At 40.0% G+C, this 16438-nt stretch overlaps 1 protein-coding gene across 11 annotated transcripts in view; it reads left to right on the forward strand.

Annotated features, from left to right (window-relative positions):
- The window catches only part of NSMCE2 (NSE2 SUMO ligase component of SMC5/6 complex), a 249738-nt gene that overhangs the window by 29987 nt on the left and 203313 nt on the right, over positions 1-16438 (forward strand). The window lies entirely within an intron of this gene.

Here is a 16438-nt window from a genome sequence, read left to right on the forward strand (position 1 = left end):
AAGTGCTTGGACTCCTATACCCACGTGGGAAGCCTGGAAGAAGCCCTGGCTCCTGGCTTCAGATCGGCCCAGCTCCTACTTTTGTGGTTTTTTGGGGAGTGAACCAGTGGATGGAAAACCTCTCTGTCTCTCCCTCTCTCTATCTGTAACTCTGCCTCACAAATAAATCAGTAAATAAATCTTAAAAGGTTCATCTGTGGTGTAGCATAAATCAGTTAGTACTTCATCCCTTTTTATGACTGAATAATATACCACTGCATAGATATACCTATCACATTTTGTATATCAGTTGATGGATATTGAGTTTTTTTAATTGTGTTTTGGGTATTATTAACACATGCTGCTATGAACATTCACATGCAAGTTAGTATCTCACTATTTGGTTCATATTTCCTTGATGATTAATGATGCCCTGGGCTTAATGGCCATTTGTATATCTTTAGAGAAATGTCTGTTCAGACCCATCGCCCATTTTTACATTCAGCTATGTAAGTTTTTTATGCATTATAGGTACAAGTCACCTATCAGACATATGGTTTGCAAGAGTTTTTCCCATTACCTGTGTGCTGTTTTTTTACTTTCCTGATAATGTTCTTTGGAGCATTGAAGTTTTAAATTTAATAAAATCCATTTATCTATTTTTCTTCCTTTGGTCATGCTTTTGGTGTTGTATCCAAGAATTCATTGCCAAATTGAAGCTTGTGCAGAATTACTCTTCTGTTTTCCTGAGAGTTTTATAGTTTTAGCTATTGCATTTAGATTAATTTGGGATATTTTTATATATGATTTGAGTTTAAAATACAATGTCATTCTTTTGCAGATGGCTATCCAGCACCATCCTTTCCCCATTGAGTGGCCTTGGTCCCTTGTTGGAATCAGTTGACTATAGATAAATTGGGTTTTAGAATCTCAATTCTTTTTTTTTTTTTTTTTTTTTTTTTTTTTTTTTTTTTTTTTTTGACAAGCAGAGTTAGTGAGAGAGAGAGAGAGAGAAAGGTCTTCCTTCCCTTGGTTCACCCCCCAAATGGCTGCTGCCACCAGCGCGCTGTGCCGATCCAAAGCCAGGAGCCAGGTGCTTCCTCCTGGTCTCCCATGCGGGTGCAGGGCCCAAGGACCTGGGCCATCCTCCACTGCCTTCCTGGGCCACAGCAGAGAGCTGGACTGGAAGAGGAGCAACCGGGACAGAATCTTGCGCCCCAACTGGGACTAGAACCCGGTGTGCCAGCACCGCAGGCGGAGGATTAGCCCAGTGAGCCGTGGTGCTGGCCAGAATCTCAATTCTATTTCACAGTGGAATTTTGAACATCTATCTTATGCCTGTACCATACCATCTTGTTGCTGTTGATTTGTTGTAGGTTTTAGAATTAGGAAGTGTGAGCATTCCAATTTTTTCCTTCTTTATCAAGATTGTTTTGAATATTCAAGGTCCCTGGAAATTCTCTATGAAATTAAGGATCAGCTTATCAGTGTCTGCTAATAAACCAGTGAGATTCTGAAGATACTGTGTTATTGCTAGGTAAATTTTGGGATTTATTACCATCTTAACAGTATCAAACCTTCCTATCTGTGACTGGGATTTTTTTCTCCCGTTTGTTTAGATGCTTTAAATTTCTTTCAACAGTGTTTCTTGGGTTTCAGAGCATATATCTTGCACTTGTTTTGTTAAATTTATCCCTAAACATTTTATTCTTTTTGATGCAATTGTAAATGGAATAATTTTCTTAATTTCATTTTCACATTGTTCGTTGCAGGTGTATAAAAAGACAATGCATATTTGTATATTGATCTTGTATCCTGCAACTTTTCAGAACTTGTTTGTTAGTTACTTTTTGGTAATGGGTTCCTTAAGATTTTCTTTCTTTTTTTTTTTTTTTAAGATTTATTTTATTATTTGAAAGGCGGAGTTAGAGGGAGAGAGAGCGAGCTTCCTGATGCCTTATTCCCCAAATGGCCACAATGGCCAGGGCTGGGCCAGGCCAAAGCCAGGAGCCTGAAGCTTCATCTGAATCTCCCACGTGTATGCTAGGGCCTAAGGATTTGACCATTTTCCTCTGCTTTCCCAGGTGCATTATCAGGGAGCTGGATCAGAAGTGGAGCAGCTGGGACTCAAACCAGTGCCTTTATGGAATGCTGGCATTGCAGATGGTGCCTTAACCCATGACGCCACAGTGCCAGCCCCAGGATTTCCATATATACTCATAAGAATGTGTCATCTGTGAATACCAATAGTTTTATTTCTTCCTTTCCAGTCTGAATGCCTTTTGTTTATTTTTCTTGCCTCATCACACTGACTAGAACCTGCAGTACAATGTTGAATACAAGTGATGAGAGGGCACATCCTTATCTTACACCGTATCTTAGGACAGCATCATCCAGTCTTTCATTATTAAGTATAATATTAGCAGGAAAACTCACTTCTGCTTGTATTCTGCAACTGCAGTGTCCTTCTAGCACCGTCTATTGAAAAAGCATACCATAGTACTCTTTGTAGAGGAAAATGCTTAAATCAATCCTATCAGTTATCACAGAGCGTGTATTAAAGTGTGAATTTTGAGCTGAGAAGCAGTTACCTGATAGTTGCCACAGCACACACAAATAAGCAAGTGGAGCAAAGCTGTACAGGTTCTACTAAACTTTTTTTTTTTTTTAAAAATACATTTGTTTATTTAAGAGGAAGAGTTACAGTCAGAGAGAAGGAGAGACAGAGAGAAAGGTCTTCTATCCTCTGGTTCACTCCCCAAATGATCTCAATGGCTGGAGCTGGGTCGATCCGAAGCCAGGAGCTTCTCTGGGGTCTCCCAGGGGCCCAAGCACTTGGACTATCTTCCACTGCTTTCCCAGGCCATGAGCAGGGAGCTGGATCAGAAGTGGAGCAACCGGGAATTCAGTGGCACCCATATGATACGGGATGTTGGCATCACAGGTGGAGGCTTAACCTACTATGCCCTAGCGCTGGCCCCAAGCTGTGAAGGGTTTGTGATAGAAAGTATTTTCAGGAAACAAGGGATTTGGTGGTCAGTTCTATCTTAGGACTTTTAGGAGACTTTTCGGAGACTTTGCATATAGGAAATGATGATAATAGAGAAGAATAGGTGTTCCACATAGAGTGGAAGAGAATATTTCAGAGGAAGCCAAGATAAGATGTGTAGATGGCTGTCACGTGTCAGGATCTGTGAAAGGTCTAAGTTTTACAAGTTAACTTGCCATAGTTTCATGGATGCTGGCTGAAGACAGGCAAATTCTAGGTCGGAGACAAAGGCCCTTAAGTCTTGTTGCACATCAAGCAGAGTGAACATCGTGGCGGCTTCCTTTCTTGTCCTGTCCCTACCCCAAGTCCCTTGGGGTTGATATCAAGGGCCTGGGTGATACTGCTGAAAGTTTGTGTCATAGCTGAGAAACTTCAGGCTTAGAGGACCCAGATTCTCCTAATAGGCAGTAAATCTGCCTGAACTTTGTCCTGAAAGAAAACCTATGTTTATTATTAGACTTCCCTGTGTCCTAGAAAGAGACAGTATGTTCCTCTTCCAAGGTTTTCTTCTTTATGCAAACCTCCTTGAAAAGATAGCCTGGAACAAAAGAGCAGTTGTGGTGCCTTTATTCTGAAAATGTTCAGAGATGGGTGAGATTCTGGAAGAATTGTTTCCCAGTACCTGCCAGATTTAAGGAACCACAAGTAGTTCAGATCAAAGGTTATCTTTAGCTTGGGCCTTTCTGAGACTTTTATCACCACATATGATAGCCTGAGCACTTGCTGTCTCTAAAAGTTAGATATATCTCTTGATGGAAAAAGGCCGCTGTTGCTGGTGTGTTTCTTTCTTCTTTCACTTTTTGCGAAGAGAACAGCAGAATACTTCTGTTGGCAGGACTGAATAATTTGGACTTTAAGACCTACTTCTAGAATGGCACTGGGTTCAAACTCAGTTCTGCCAGTGATTACCATTGGGACTTTAAGTTTTGGTTTTCTCTTTGTAAAGTAGGATAGTATTGTAAATTAGCAGCTAATTTCTAGTGCATATTTGACTTGTGCTCTACATCTCCTTCATTCCCACTTTGTGTAGGGTTGATGTGAGAATTAAACAATGTGTGCAAAATGCTTTCATTCTGCTCAGCACATAGCATTCATATTTTATTGGTCATTTGTTTTTGTTATGATTATTTGGGCTGTCTGCAGGACAGAGAAATAGATGCATTGGAACTTTTGGCTCAAAATTGGTGGTATTGTACAAAATACAGGTTGCCATAAGTTAAAATGCTAATTCTGCTGTCTAGTAGCTGTATGCATTTGAAGCAAGTACTTCATTTTTTTGGGCTTCATTTTCCTTGCGTATGAAATATGGATACCATTTCCTCTTCATGGTCATTCCTGGTTTGAAGCATGTATATGCTTTGCCATGCAGGATTTATTTCTCATCTTGGCTGATCAGCCTATAAATTCTTGCTTTGGTTATAGAGGGGATTAGGTGGAAAACAAGTGCTGTTGGGATGAGGAATCCTGTGTGTTTTGGGGTCCCAGGGAGTGCATGATAATGAGGGCTGTGTTGGGGGAGGCGTTATTTTCTTAATAGGAAAAAATGGCATTTATGATATGGCTTAAAAAGCAGAAATTTGTTCTAGTTTCAGAAAAATCATTATGGGATTTAATTTCAAGCAAAAAAGATTGGCACTCCTGAGGGATAGACCAAAATAGACATTTGAACCAGTTAACAAAATTATGTAATATGTTACATAGAAAATGCAGTTTTTGTTAATGTTCACTCTCTATTCTCTTGGAATAGTGCCTTCCATAGTTCTTAGGGAGTTTGGGAGTTTGTTAAGTTTGGAAGAATTACCCTGTAACTGCTTTAAAGTTCTTTCAGTGCTAGGTTTATGAAGGTGTTTGGATCTTGGCTGAAACTCAGTAATATTGATGTGGTAGTGATGTTATCTGAAACAACTTTCTAATTTTACGGTTTCCAAAGTACACTGTGTGCCTTTGTCTAGATGGTTAATAATTGGAAACTAAAATACAAATACTGCTTTCTATAATGAACCCAGCCAGAATCATGCATCCAATCGCTGTTGTAATGAGAAAGCTTTTGTATCTATGTGGATATAAGAGATGACTGTGCAGAGACCAAAAGGTGTTTCAGATGCTCAACCATAAGAGAGTGTCTTTCCTTCTCTCTTGTATTTTTTGGGATTGATTGTTCCAGTAATCTACTTTTCATTCATGTGGTTAACAAATATTTGCATCTCTGTTCTAATGATTTGTTTTTGGGTCTTTTTCTCACCACTCGAATGTGAACCGATGGGGAAACCTCTCAACATATAAGCAAAATCTTTCATGTTATCTGCCCTGAACATTTTAGTATAGTTACTGTACAAGCAGAACAAGTGACTGCCATGGGAATGGGGATTTTTTTTTTTTTTTTTTTTTTTTTTGGACAGGCAGAGTTAGACAGTGAGAGAGAGACAGAGAGGAAGATCTTCCTTCCGTTGGTTCACCCCCCAAATGGCTGCTACCACCGGTGCGTTGCGCCGATCCAAAGCCAGGAGCCAGGTCTTCCTCCTGGTCTCCCATGTGGGTGCAGAGTCCAAGCACTTGGGCCATCCTCCACTGCCTTCCTGGGCCACAGCAGAGAACTGGACTGGAAGAGGAGCAACTGGGACAGAATCCAGCGCCCCAACCGGGACTAGAACCCGGTGTGCCGGCGCCACAGGTGGAGGATTAGCCTAGTGAGCTGTGGCACCTGTGGGAATGGGGATTTTAATATACTGTTGTTCTTTGTTTAATTAGTGGTTTTAGTAGGTCCCAACTGAACTTTTCAAAAGAACAATAGGAAAAATATATTTGCAGAAGCTTGAGTTTACCTGGTAGTGTTTCACAAGTGATTGATTTCCCTTGCTTTAATTAAAAGGACTTTTTAAATCTGGATCTGAGAAAGAAATGAGGTAAGAAATAGGACAGGTGCTGGGCCAGCGCTGTGTTGCAGCGGGTTAAAGCCCTGGCCTGAAGCGCTGGCATCCCATATGGGCGCCAGTTCTGGTCCCGGCTGCCCCTCTTCCAATCCAGCTCTCTGCTATGGCCTGGGAAAAAAAGTGGAAGATGGCCCAAGTCCTTCGGCCCCTGTGCCCATGTGAGAGACCTGGAAGAAGCTCCTGGCTCCTGGCTTTGGATCAGCGCAGCTCCGGCCGTTGTGGCCATTTGGGGAGTGAACCAGCGGATGGAAGACCTTTCTTTCTGTCTCTACCTCTCTCTGTAACCCTGTCTTTCAAATAAATAAAATCTTAAAGAAAAATAGGACAGGTGCTAATACATTTATTTATTTATCATATACTGTAGTAACTACTCTCCAGGGATGGCCCCGGCAAGTCCCCCTGTCACTGTACATCCGTATTGTTCTTCACATTCAGAGATGGAGCTTAAATGATCAGTAATTGAGTCAGACCCAGGAGTGGGGTTCACACCTAGCTTGGCATATGTCCACATTACTGTTTTAATAAACTACCACAAAACTTAATGTTGTGAAGCCACAAACTTTTTTCATGTTTTGTCATTGAATATGTTGACTGAATTAAGCTGGGAGAGTCTAGTCTGTGTGATGATGGTTAAGATGGCAGTTGCTTGAGGCCTCTGCTAGGTTGGAACTTGGATTGTGGCTCAGTTACGTGACTGTTGCCTGGGTGCTCAGCTGCAGTTGTTGGCCAGAGCTTTATTTATTTATTTTTAAAGATTTATTTATTTATTTGAAGGTCAGAGTTACAGAGAGAGAAGGAGAGACAGAGTAAGATCTCCCATCTGCTGGTTCACTTCCCAGATGGCCTCAATTGCCAATGACTGAGCCAGGCCGAAGCCAGGAGCTTCCTCTGGGTCTCTCACATGGTTGCAGGGGCTCAAGGACTTGGGTCGTCTTCTGCTGCTTTCCCAGGCACATTTGCAGGGAGCTGGAACTACTGGTATTGCAGGCGGAAGACTTTACCTGCTATGCCACGACAGCCGCTGATCAGAACTTTAGAACTGTCAAACCCTTGGAATCTCTGAGCCCTTTTTCTCATTGAAAGCTCACTGTTACTTCTACAGTGTTGTACCTGTTAGCTGCGTTTATGTACAACTTATATTGTCCTTTCTTGCCACCCTTTTGAGTTCTAATATGTCTATACTGATGCAGTGATGCAACTCAACTCTTTGCCTTATCTTTGAGATCTGACTAATTTTCTCACCCTGAGTACCTCCACCTCTTGACTGCTAAAGTTTCTTAATAAATAGGCTAACTTTGACTTTTGAAAGCAGATAATTCTGTAACTTTGATTGGCGACCTATAAACCTGTCCATTGCCTTATTCACAGTCTTATACTTACAGCACAGCTGCTTGTCAACATCTCAGTATGTCTTCAGTGTGTTTATCTTCAAAATATCTGTATATTCTTAAATTACAGTGTGTCCAAAGCTATGTAAGTTGAAGGGAAAGATTGTGTCTCTCTGAAGCTGATACAGAAATATTTCTAAAAGTGAGGCACTCAACAACTTGTCTCAGAAACACCGAGGATGCTTATTTTAAAAATGCAGAATTGAAACTTCTGGAAGCAGAGCCCAGGTATCTGCATTTTGAACAAGACTCCCAAGCAATTCTGATAAATCCTGATGTTTGAGAGTGAGAGCCCCAGCTGTATGGTATAGTGCCTTGTACAAGTAGGTGCACTTCGTGTTTTTCACTAGATTCAATTGCAGATCAGTTCAAAAGGATGACCTTCTGATTAGAGAGCTGCCTTTGCAAATCATATTAGTAAAAATGTCTACTGTTATTCAGTGTTCATTCTGTGCTGGGCTCTGTGCTAAGTGCTCTTTATCAATGAGCTCATTTAGTTTCTGTGAAGAAAATACTGTTGTTTTCCTCTGTTAACAGAAGATAGATAAAATTAAACTTTAAGAAGTTAAATAACATCTCTAAGCTCAAAAAATGACTTTTCCCATTTTTCAAATTTATATAAAGGCAATAAATTTCATGTATTACCTATAAATAGTTTTAACAACATTAGGATACTTCTCTGCCTCTTTCCCCTGCTCCCACCCTCCCTTCCTCTGCCTTCCTTCCTTATTTTTCTTTTAATTTTTTTCAGTGGAATACTTTCAGTTTATTTTATCATCACAAGCTTAATTCCCCACTAAATAAAGGATTCAACAAGTAGTAAGTAGAAAAACCACTGTTCCTTAGGAATATAGACAAGAGCTGTGAATAATAATCAAATCTCACAATGTTAATTTCACTCGTATACATTAATTATTTTGTACTGTACGTGTTAGTTACCACAAATTAGGGAAAACATGATATTTATCTTTTGGGGACTGATTTATTTCACTAAGCGTAATGGTCTCCAGTTGCATCAATTTTATTGCAGAAGATAGGATTTCATTTTTTTGGTGGCTGAATAGCATTCCGTCATGTATAGAAACCAGATTTTCTTTATCTAGTCATCAGCTGATGGAAATCTGGGTTGATTCCTTATGTTAGCTATTGTGAATTGAGCTGGTATAAACATGGGGGTACAGATGACTCATATGCTGATTTCATTTCCTTTGGGCAAATTCCCAAGAGTGGGATGGCTGGGTTATATTGTAGGTCTGTATTCAAATTGTTGAGGAATCTCCAAGCTGTCTTCCGTTAGTTGTGCTAGTTTACATTCCCAGCAACAGTGTATTAGGGTACCTTTTTCTCCACATCCTCACCAGCATTTTTTATTTGTTCATTTATTTACTTACTTACATTGTGGTTTTTACTTTGCATTTCCCTGATGGCAGCGGCTGTGGCTCCTCCTTCTCTTCCTCTTCCTCCTCTACTTCCTCCTCCTCCTCCTCTCCTCTCTTTTCCTTCTTTCCATCCTTCATTCCTCCCTCTTCCTTTTCTTATCTGAGAGAGATATATCCAAAAATTTGTCCATTAGCTCAGATATTCTTTCTTCTAACTCACTGAGTCTTGTTAATACTATGTATCCACTGTGTTTTTATTTGAAATATTGAATTCTTCATTTCTAATATTTCATTTTTCTTCAGTATCTCTATCTCCTGGAAGAATTTCTTGTCCATGTCATGTATGAACTTCTTTAACTCATGTATTTGCTTCTCTGTGTTTTTTTCTTTTAAAATTTTATTTTAAATTTAACTAAATTTAATTTTTAATTAACATTTTTAATTTTTTTAACAGATTCCATATGATTTGCAGATACAGTTCTAAGAACATGGAACATAATGATATTCCATTCCTCCCTCCTTCTCTCCCTCTCACACTCCTTCCTTCTCCTTTTTTTTTTTTTTTAAGTTTTGAGGTAGCATATTTTAAATTTACATTACAGTAAAAAGACTTAATATGACACAAAATAAGAAGTTTAACGTGGCAGTGCTGTGACATAGTGGGTTAAGTCTCTGCCTGCGGAACTGGCATCCCATATGTGTGCCAGTTCTAGTCCTGGCTGCCTCTCTTTTGATCCAGTTCTCTGCTATTACCTGAGAAAGCAATAGAGGATGGCCCAAGTGCTTGGACCCCTGCACCCATGTGGGAGGCCTGGAAGAAGCTCCTGGCTCCTGTTTTCAGAACTGCTCAGTTCAGACCATTGCAGTAAAAAGCAAAACACCCTAGTTTAGTGGGAATATAGACAGTGGTTATAGACAATAATGGAATGGAAAAATAACCAGTAAGTTTTAAAGTAATCACTGATCATTAAAACTATAGTATAGCATTCTTTTTTTAAAGATTTATTTATTTTATTTGAAAGGCAGAGTTACATAGAGGGAGGGAGGGAGAGAGGGAGAGAGAGAGAGACAGAGAGAGAGAGAGGTCTTCTATCCGCTGGTTGACTTCCCAGACTGCTACAATGGCCGGAGCTGCACTGATCCGAAGCCAGGAGCCAGGAGCTTCTTCTGGGTCTCCCACATGGATGCAGGGGCCCAAGGACTTGGGCCATCTTCTGCTGCCTTCCCAGGCCATAGAGAGCTGGATTGGTAGTAGAGCAGCTAGGGTGCGAACTGACACCCATATGGGATGCTGGCATTGCAGGGGGTGGCTTTACCTAATACGCCACAACACTGGCCAGTATAACATTCTTAACCATTGATTAGACAAAGGTATAAAACAAAGTTTTACAAAACTATATTTGCAGCAATAGTGATATGCATAGACATTTGTTTCTTGTTTGTTTTTTAAATTTTAGCTCCCACAGGTAAGGGAGAACATACAGTATTTGTCTTTCTTGGTCCAGCTTATTTTGCTCAACATGATGTCCTCCAGTTGCATCCATTCATGCTGCAAATGGAATAATTTCGTTCTTTTTTATAGCTGAATAATACTGCATTGTGTATATGTATACCACATTTTCTTTATCCATTCATCTGATACTGGTCACCCTGATTGATTCCAAATTTTGCCTATTGTAAACAGTGCTTCTATAAACATGGTGGTGCCGAAATCTCTTTGATACATTGTGTTCAAATCTTTTGGGTGTATACCCAGTAGTGGAATTGCTGGATCATATGGAAAATCTATTTCTAGTTTTTAAAAAAATCTCTGCACTCTTTTGCACAGTGGCTGCACCAATTTACATTCCACCAATGTATCAGTGCTCATCCTCGTCAGCATTTGTCACTATCTGTCTTAGAATTTAACCATTGTCAGGAGTGAGGTGATATCTTATTGTGATTTCAATTTGAGTTTCTCTGATGAGTAGTAATGAGCTTTTTTCATATATATTTGTTTGTATTTCTTCTTTTGTGAAATGTCTAGAAGTCCTTTTCCCATTTCTCAACTGGATTGGTTGTTTTTTTGTTGAGTTTAAGTTGCTGGTATATTTGTAAATTTGTAAGATAGGTAGTTTGCAAATATTTTCCCCATTCTGTTGGATGTCTCTTCACTCTGATCACTTCCTTTGCTGTGAAAAAGCTTCTCAGTTTGCTAGTCCCATTTATTTAGTTTTGCTTTTGTGGCCTTTGCTTGGGGGTCTTGTCCAAGAAGTTGTCCCCTACACCAGTGTCTTGGAGTGTTTCCCCTACGTTTTCTTCCAGCAGCTTCATAGTCTCAGCTCTTAAATGTAGGTCTTTGATCCATCAAGAGCTGATTTTTGTCTATGGTGAGAGGTATGGATCTAGTTTCATTCTTCTCCATATACACATCTCGTTTTGCCAGCACCCTTTGTTGAGGACTGTCCTTACCCCCCTGTATGATCTGAGCACTTTTGTCAGAAATCAGTTGGCTGTATGTGTGTGGGGCCCTTCAGGCCAGACGCAAGTTAGTGGGCACCGCAAGGTTCTCCCTCAGACAGTACCACCAGTGGCTCACAGGCTGCTACATTCTGCTCGCCTCCTCTTAGAAGATGGGGTTCTCCGCAGCCTCCAGCTGAGGGCTTCACTGGCAGTATCCCGCTAGCTGCTGTGAGATGGTGCCATCCTTCTCCACGGAGTCGGTCTTCTTTCTGCAGCCTTTCTATTGCAGGCTTCTTTCCAATTGCCCCCTGAGAGTGCAGTTCCTCCCCTATTCCTGGTATCTCACCGTGGTCAAAACAAGCTTGTCTCTGCTAGTCCTCCATCTTAGATGTCCTCCACAGAATGTTCCTAAGTGGGAGATAGAATTCAAATCCAGAAAGCCTCTTTTCCATGTACAAGTTGTTACTGACATTATGAAAGCTTTGCTTCTGGGGCTCATACGTGCATCCCCGTGTTTGTAGAGATAAGTCAACTAATTTAGTGAAGAAGAAGAAACTGCTAAATTCTGCCACCATTTTGGTGCTTCAGCAACTAAAAATATACTTTTGATCATATTCTCCTGTGTTCTTCTGTGTAATAGCAATGTTCTTGAAACCCAAGAACTGCATCTTGAAATGATTTTTAAATTGCTCAAAACAGATATTTAAAATTTATTAGTATCATATGAATTTAAAAGTATAATATCACAGAATGTGTAAAGTAAGATCACAGATTTATAGACCTTTAAGCATGAGATAAACCATACACTTATCTATCCCAACTCCCTCTTAAAATTGAGGGAATTGGGCCCCCAGAAGTTATTAGTGCAAAGTCTCAGAGCAAATTATTGACAGTCCCAGATGTCTTGATTCACTGTGATATCATTTCCACTTTCATTCTGCTTCAGAATCTCCATGAAACAATTAAAAGATTTATTAACCAGGTTTTTAAAAATCCTTTCCATTTACATGAACCTAATTAAAAATTGTGTAGATGTTCACTGGAGGATGACAATGTGTAGCTGCAATTAGAGAGAAATTTGGTATGTTTGGAAAGAATGTTGGACGAAGTTGCAAAAATATATGTAAGTAAATGAATAGGATATTTAAGTAGAAAAGACTTTTAAAACAAATGTTATTGTGGAATGCCTTATTTATGGGATCTTACATTAGTCTAATAAGAGCCTAAAATAATTTTGGGGGTATGAGAAAATAGCTGATTGAGTTTTTAAAAACATTGATTTGGAGAAAGAGAAAATTTATGGTTTTAATTATATATTAGCATGATACACCTCACATTTTACGATGCGTCTGAATCAGCTGGAGATCTTGTTGGAAACACAGACTGCTGGGGTTGGCTTGTGGCGTGGTGGGTTAAGCTGCTGCCTGTGACACCAGCATCCCTTATGGGTGTTAGTTTGAGTCCCAGCTCTTCCAGTTCCAGTTTAGTTCCTTGCTAATCACCTAGGAAAGCAGCAGAAGATGGCCCACGTACTTGGGCCGCAGCCACCAACATGGCAGACCTAGATGGAGTTCAAAACTCCTGGCTTCAGCCTGGCCCAGCCCCACCTAGTGTTGCAGTCAGCTGGGGAAGTGAACGAGTGAATGGAAGAGTCCTCTCTCCCCCTCTTTGTCTTTCTTCCCTCTCTGTAATTCTGCCTTTCTAACAAATAAATAAATCTTTAAAAAAAAAATGAAATTTCTTATTTAAACTAATACAGATTGCTGGGCTCTACCCTGAGTGTCAGATTGAGTCTACTGTTTAGAACTTAATAATTTGTGTTTTTAAAAAAGATCTATTTATTTGAAAGTCAGATTTAGAGAGAGGGAGAAACAGAGAAATCTTTCATTCCCTGGTTCACTCCCCAAGTGGCTGCACTGGTCAGACTGAGCCAGTCCAAAGCCAGGAGCCCGGATCTTCATCTAGGTCTCCCACAATGTACCATCTTCTTGCTGGTTTTCCCAGGCCATTAGCAGGGAGCTGGTTCGGAAGAGGAGCAGCCTGGACATGAATGGACGCCCATGTGGGACGCCAACATTGCAGGTGGAGGCTTTACTCACTGCTCCGCTGCACTGACCCCAAGAATTTGCGACTTTTAGAAATTCCCAGGTGATGCTGATGCTACTAATAATGTTGGTCCCTTGACCGTACTTTGAAAATCACTGAATTGGAGAAAACGAATTATATAATAAAATACTAAAAATATGAAAAGCAATTATACTCTTCTAGTGAGATAATTATAAACTAAAAACTGGGGTTCTTTTTGATATTTGATAACATAAAAAATTCTATTGACAAACATTTCCATAGTTTACATAAATGTCCTAATGAGTCATATTTTAGGATTAAATTATATTAAGTGTGGTTTGGGTTTTTGATTAAATATACTTTTTCAGTAACATAGTTGGCTGAACATTAGGAGTGTACTAAGGGTACTCTAGTATCACCATCAACTGATGTGGGCAGTCTTATTTTTAGTCATTTTGGTACATACATAGTGGTGTCTTATAATGAATTTAATTTACATTTTCCTAGTGATCAGTAAAGTTAGGTACCTTTTCATGTGTTTATATGGCATTCACCTATTTGGTGAAGTATTTATTCAAATCTTGTTTTCATTTGTTATTGGACTGGGTTTTCAGTTACTGTTGTATTTTTAGGTGTTTTTGAAATATATATTCTGAATACAAGTCTATGCCCTTCAGAAATTCTTTTGAAGAGCAAAAATGTTTAATTTTATGACTTAAGTTTGTCAATTCAGTCTCTATGGTTTGTGTTTTGAGTATTGAATCAAAGAAATCATTACCTAATCCAAATTCCCAAATATTTTCCTCTCTAATTTTTTTCTATAAGTTTTATAATTTTCAGTTTACATTTAATTATGTGCTCCATTCTAAATCTTTCTGTGTGGTGTAAGATGTGAGGTACAGATAGAACTACCTGTTTATTTATTTATGTGTAGCCAATTGTTGTAAAGACTCCTTTTGCAGCTAAATTGGCTTTGCACTTTTGTCAAATTAGTTGTCTGTTTATTTCTGGGCTGTTCTGTTGATCTCTGACTATCTTTAAGACAAAACCACATTGTCTTGTTATTGAAGCTTTTTAATAAATCTTGACATCTTATAGTATTAGTCCTCCAACTTCTTTATCTTTTCTTTCTTTCTTCTTCTTCTTTTTTTTTTTTTTTTTTTTTTGACAGGCAGAGTGGACAGTGAGAGAGAGAGACAGAGAGAAAGGTCTTCCTTTGCCGTTGGTTCACCCTCCAATGGCTGCCGCGGCCGGCGCACTGTGGCCAGCGCACTGCGCTGATCCGATGGCAGGAGCCAGGTACTTCTCCTGGTCTCCCATGGGGTGCAGGGCCCAAGCACTTGGGCCATCCTCCACTGCACTCCCGGGCCACAGCAGAGAGCTGGCCTGGAAGAGGAGCAACCGGGACAGAATCCGGCGGCCCGACTGGGACTAGAACCTGGTGTGCCGGCGCCGCAAGGCGGAGGATTAGCCTAGTGAGCTGTGGCGTCGGCCCCAACTTTATCTTTTCAAAGTTGTTTTGACTCTTCTAGATCCTTTCAGTTTCCATATGAATGGATCAGCTCATCAATTTCTACAGAAATGTCTGCTGTGAGTTGATTGCTACTGTGTGCCCTGCAGCCTGAAGCTCCCTCAGGATACTAAGGTGGAGCAATTATAGGTCTCTTCCTTTCTTCCTTAGGAGTCTAGTATTTTATAAACCTTTTTAAAATTTTTGTTTTTATTTTTCTGGTTGTTTCAGTCAGAGGATAAGTCTGGTCCATTATTCCATCTTGGCCAGAAGTGGAAGTGTATGGTAGACTGTTATAAACAACAGAGAAGCATCTTACACTTGAGAAAAAGAATGGGTAACAGCGTGGAAGAAGGAGTAGAGGGAAAAGACATTTGAAAAGGGAATCACAAAGGTGAAGCCGGTCACACATCTGAGGAGGAAACTGTACACTTGGAATAAGCACACTGTAGTTGGACAGAAGCTCGAGTGGATGCTGGCAGGCAGAGCTGATAGACTCTGTGACAGTTAGATGTGGAGGATGCTGACCAGGAGCCCAAGATGACGCAAGGGCTTTGGTCTTGTGTATGGCTTATGGTACAGTTCTGCTGGGCTGCACAGACTGGGTGACTGTACGTGGGATTGATGGGTTGGAACCTCTGATTTTATAGATACTACTGCACTGGTGTAATGGATACCCTGGAGTTCAGAACCAGTTACGAATTGATACTAATAGCTCTTTATTTCTTTCTTCACAGTTCGTTATAGTTATTATCCCCAAACAAATACATTAGTGAATAATCCATCCCATTACAGAAGTGGATGTAGTTTACTTTGCCCAACAAAGAGTTCTCGGAGAGGTTTCTAGTAGATTTAAGCATTTATGGATGATTATTTCCTTGATAAGAGGCTTTTCTTCTCATTTTTGCAAGGATATACTTTGACTTTATTTTTTATTTTTTTCAAAGATGTATTTATTTATTTGAAAGTCAGAGTTACACAAAGAATTAGAGAAAGAAAGAGGTCTTCCATCTGCTGGTTCACTCCCCAATTGGCCACAATGGCCAGAACTGAGCTGATCTGAAGCCAGGAGTCAGGAGCTTCCTCCTGGTCTTCCCACACAGGTGCAGGGGCCCAAGAGCTTGGGCCATCTTCTGCTGCATTTCTAGGCCACAGCAGAGAGCTGGATCGGAAGTGGAGCAGCCAGGACTTGAACCAGTGCCCATATGGGACGCCAGCACTGAAGGTGGTGGCTTTCCCTGCTGTACCACAGTGCCAGCCCCTTGAGTTTGTTTTGTAATCATAAGCTTAACCCTCCAATAAGTAAAGAATTCAACAAATAGGAAGAAAAAAAACAAAACAAAACACTGTTCTTGAACAGTAGAGAAAGGGCTGTAAAGAAAAATCAAATCTCAAAATGTCAATTTCACTCCTATACATTTTTTGGGTACTCTGTTAGTTACCACAGAGCAGAGCAAACATATGACATTTGTCTTTCTGGGACTGGCTCATTTCCCCAAGTATAATGGTTTCCAGATATTTGTCTTTTTGAGACTGGTTTATTTCACTAAGTACAGTGGTTTCCAGATAAGAGGCTTTTAAAGGAGGGAAAACAAAGAATCTTGGGAGATTGACTTCTTGAACTGGCAGCTGATTTAAGTAAATTAAGCAGAAAATAGAGCATCTTAAAGTCTGAATGTAATTAATGAGAAAAA

Source organism: Oryctolagus cuniculus, chromosome 6 (assembly GCF_051225735.1).
Source record: "Oryctolagus cuniculus isolate XC-2025 breed Fujian yellow rabbit chromosome 6, ASM5122573v1, whole genome shotgun sequence".
Classification (NCBI taxonomy): domain Eukaryota; kingdom Metazoa; phylum Chordata; class Mammalia; order Lagomorpha; family Leporidae; genus Oryctolagus; species Oryctolagus cuniculus.